The following is a 4741-nucleotide window of genomic DNA, read 5'->3' as shown; positions in this document are numbered from 1 at the left end:
TACCGTGGTACGTACGTCTTTTGAGTGAACGCACCGCAGCCAATTGAGTTGTATACTGTTGCCAGCTGGTCTAGTAGGCAAACTGGGTGACTTGGACCAGTTCGGTCTTTCGATTGTTTCCGATGCTTTAGCTTTGAATAGATGTTTTAAGGGGGTATTATCGTTTAGAAACTTCAAAAATTCGATTGTTTTTTGCATGTTCTTATAGTTTGAGATTCTGATAATGTGTCTCGAAAATATTAATTTGAAATTCGTCGAACTCCCGTGGTTACAGAGGTTTAAGGTGAAGTGAAACCCCCTTCAAATCAGTCAATTCGGATACAACACTTTTTTTTAAGGATATTCGACCAAACTATCCGAAACATTGACACATCACTCCTGATCATCTAAGAATTGTCCTGACACATTCAAAATTTGGATTTTTGGAAAACTTTTTTAACTTAGCCCAGACCAGAACCAAAATGGCATCGAGCTCTCATGTTTCGATCAATATACAATTATCGAAGGCTCTGATATGAAAAACGAAAGGGTCAGGACAATTTTATGACAATTTAGGACACTCTGGTAATCGATAAACTCGCATTTGAACGGAATAAAGGCAAAAAAAGTGTTGCTTCTATGCTAAAACGATGGGAATACGAGGTCTCGGAGTGAAAATATAATTGACCTGGAAATCACAGATGGCGCAGGGGGTCCCTCTGCAGTCAATTAGGGCTCCAGAAAGCATGAATCCAAAGGATTTCTGGTGTTTTACTTCGATTTCTTGATATTTATTGTACGAAAACTACAGGTGGAGTATGCCATTTGGTACAATACTCAATATAATTCGACACAGCTGTCAATATAAAAACGAACGTCGGCAACGTAGGCATTTAGAAAAATATTCTTTATCGACGTCGATCAAGTTCCTCGAGGTGTTTCATTTCATCTTAAAGGCTGCGGTGCGTTGGGGGGCGGAAGGTAGTCATCCCCTCGACCGTTGTACCTAGACCGTTGTGTCCATTGTGCGGCTCGATATTCTTTTTTTAAAAGGTGATTAAGGTTCGATAAGATGGTTTGTATGGTCCCGGTATAGCTGATTAATCCCTTAACGCACAGATTTTTTCAAAAAACCGGCCAAAAAAAATCAATTTTTTTAAAGGAAAAAAAACTACATTGTCTTGGCAAAAAAATAAAATTCTCGATTATACTCGAGGGTGAAAAATTATAGTAGCATAAAATACAACGCCGCTCGAATGATCTCGAGTGTGCACAGTTTGGCCTGTTTAACACGCTCGAATTAACTCGAACGCACAAGTTAGGGGGTTAAAGGGTAACTTACTCAAATCAGTTGTTATCCACCGTACGTGCTAAATGTATGGCAAACTTTAAACGCGTTTTTCTCGAAACGACAATTTTCAAGTCGGGCACACGTTCTTCTCAAAAACTATTAGGCCGATTCACTTCGGGTTTTGCACACATTTCGACGGAACCTTTACCTATAGTCCGAACTAGAATAATACCGATAGCTTGGATATTTTAGCCCCGCTCTCATGTTTTAGTTTAAAATTTTCCGGGAAAATGGCACCTTAATTTTCAAACAGCTGCGATTCCGAAAAAAAATTTCGTACTTACTTAGTTCTAGTTCAGACGGTAATTACATTTATATAGATTTAAACAAAATTTTGTTCTTCGGTTTCGGACGACTAAAATCGCCGCAACCCGTCTGCCCGATTGGACGAGCGTCTCCCGCAATGACCTGCATAACAGCGCATACCTTGCATAGATTTCAATAATGAATTTCATAAAAATTTGTGTTGCCAGTTGAAACGTCTTAATATGCGTCAAAAACCCTGGCTCTGTAGATTTGATAGTTTTCGAAAAATTAATTCCTAAAAATTACTGAAAAAACAAGCTTCTAGGCGATAATACCCCCTTAACGTTTCAACCACGTGAGTACTGTACTGTTCCCATGCTAGGGTAGTTTTAGTGCTGATCTCTCTATTATTAGGTTCAGGAATAAGTTCCCCCATTTTTAATTACGTTACGTTACGTTGAGAACGGCGGAAACTTATTCCTCAATCTAATATTATGGGTCGAAAGACGTCTTACGAGTTCCCGGAGGAAATGTAGGTATTCTTCCTCGACAAAGTGAAAATGCTTTTAAAGTGAGAATGGTAGATGACTTGCGGATTAATGAAAGTGCAATGAAATCGAGTGTATTGATATTGAGCCGATAAAAATAAATGGAGGATGAACTCAGTCTGGAATTTTAAGGTGATACGAAAGGGGCGTCTAGTCTCGTTTATGAACTTTTTTCCGAAATGTAAGTATGAAATCGGTTGAAATGTTATCCCGTAAATATGGAGACTTTAAAGAAAGTCTTGACGCTTGTAAAACTTCATTTTTTCAATTTTTGTATAAACGATTTTTAATAATTTCGTAGAAAATGAAATTTAATGGGTATCAGGGCCTTTCTTAGGACTTTCACATTCACGTGGTAAACTTTCAAACGATTTGGTGTACTCGGTTTCGTGAAAAGTTTCACAAATGATTGATCCCTCGGATGCCATTTTTACATCGCCTTAATTTTCGTGACTTTGGTGGAATGTGAAAAATGTAGATATCGCCGGGTCCAATATATCGGACAAGGTCCGACAAGTTTACTCGCTCGTAACTTTCACCAGATTCCGTTTGCTTCTAACCAAAAGTAACTAATTTCCTACCTTAGGAGATCTTTATCTGGAAACTGGAAATCTTTTTCCAACATTTCGATGAAGGATATCCTTAATTGCTGCTCAGAGCTATTCATGCCAAGTATTTCCTGCCGGCGGCAATGTCGGTTCTTGAGTTCTAGATGACAGATACTAAACGGTAACCTTTATTTAATATACTCCCAGCGGGACAATACTTGTTTCCAGAGAGGCCATGAATAAAGATGTTGCAATTATTACTAAAAAAATTCTCCCCCTCGTGTTCAGAGAGACTAGAAGTTTCGAGTGACGCAGCCTTCCGAGTCGATGTCAGCGGTCAAAGGACGAGCCCGAACGAATACGACCTGCGGACGCAGGAACGATAAATAAAGGTGGTCCTTGCTAGCAAGGTTGCGACAAGATTGCAAACACTCACCCACGACGTATGACGAGGCGCGACCTCAGCGCCACCGGCGCGTGACGCCGCCTCGGTTCGCGCCGCCACCGTCTTGACTGCGCATGCGCAGACTCGATCTCGGGACTATGCGGTGGCGCGTGGCGAGACAACGCGAGAGAGAGATGTATGTACATCTCCCACCGCTAATGAGGGGTTAATGGCGCAGTGGTGTCATCGCCGCCGTCTGCGACGCGTAAGTGCTTTAAGCTTCAGTGGTAGCCCAGACAAGGAGAGGCGAGTTCCTCGAGAGATCTCCGTTCTCGGGGAAGCTACTCCACGGCCGACGCTGAACTCTTTCTACGAGTATCTTTTTCTTAACCTCTCCAGACGCACCGAGAGAAAGGGGTGCTAAGCCTCGCCAACAGGCGAGAGCGACGATTTGATTAACACTAGGTTTACGGGCGTTTTATATATACCTGTTTCTACGAGCATCCGTCAAATTGACGGGTAAACGAAAACACGCATTTTCTTTAAAAAATCGATATATTCAAATTAAGTCTGAATTAAACAACATTAGGCTTTACGTTTAAATGAATTATTAATAAGTAAAAAGTCCTTTTTTAAAAATTATCACGGAAATTATTGGAATGCTCGTCCTCTCATCCTCGGAGTCAGAACTAGAAAGAATGCACATCCTTTTCTTGCTACGACCCCCTTTCAAGAAGTTTTCCTCTTCACTATCCGAAGATCCTTTTATCTTTCCACTTTCAATGCAAATTTTTACTCTCATCTTCGCCTTACACTCTCTGCAACGAAGCAAATATATATGGATTGTTTATGAAATTAGCTAGTCCGTCAATTTGACGGGTTTCGTAGAAATAGGTATACTACATACAGATTTTAATAATTAGAAGGCTTAGGGAAAAATAATTGCGTGTACAAATTCTTTGGATGAAATGATTAATTTACGATACAAAAATGGTTAAAATTAATGCTATGGTTTTTTCGGTATTTCTTTTCGAAGTTTGAATTCCGTCAAATTGACGGGTCCCGTAAACCTAGTGTTAACAGGAACTGAACGAGAAACCTATACTTATGACTTATTAAATGTTTATTTTTTTTCTGCAGGATTTTGTGATCTTTTCGGAGAATATCAGTCCTGGGCGATATAAGCAATCGGAAGGAAGTCTCTACATGATATGAAGAATGAGTAGTTAAGCCATTCAGTACACATATATAAACGTAATTTGTAAATAAATACAATAACGCTTACTAGTATAGTACTGGAAGAGATGTGCTTATTGTTGACGTTCGGTTAGACTGTGTAAATAGGACATGTTTTGTTAAAGAAGTTGAGAAACTAAAGCGTTTGAGTTCTGCAAAATGTATGATCTTCGACTTCTTCATTAGTTTTAATCTAAAATTATAATAATTGCGCGCGAGTTAATACTTGTGACATTAGCATGTGTACCATTCACATGAAAACATGGCGAAATACTATCTCCATGTCGGTACATATTATGATCGTATCTTTGGTTAGGAAAAAATAAATATAATTTATTTCATTTTTCAGACCACACAAATTTTAATTCTGTGGTGGTCATAGCACACACACACATATATATATGAGAAGTTCTTCCTTCTACACGGGCCTTCGATAGCCAAGCGGTTA

General features: G+C 39.4%; 1 long non-coding RNA gene across 1 annotated transcript; it reads left to right on the top strand.

Moving 5' to 3' along the window:
- The first annotated feature begins 3208 nt into the window (after window positions 1-3208).
- LOC111673864 lies at window positions 3209-4457 on the top strand. Its single transcript, XR_002762131.1, has 2 exons — window positions 3209-3322; window positions 4198-4457. It is a non-coding gene; the product is annotated as an uncharacterized LOC111673864 (long non-coding RNA).
- The last annotated feature ends 284 nt before the right edge of the window (window positions 4458-4741 follow it).

The sequence above is a fragment of the Orussus abietinus genome, unplaced genomic scaffold (genome assembly GCF_000612105.2).
Source record: "Orussus abietinus isolate OABI.00-Male unplaced genomic scaffold, Oabi_2.0 scaffold105, whole genome shotgun sequence".
NCBI classification, from domain to species: Eukaryota; Metazoa; Arthropoda; class Insecta; order Hymenoptera; family Orussidae; genus Orussus; species Orussus abietinus.
The sequence above is the reverse complement of the archived record's forward strand: the minus strand, read 5'-3'. Positions and strand labels throughout refer to the sequence as shown.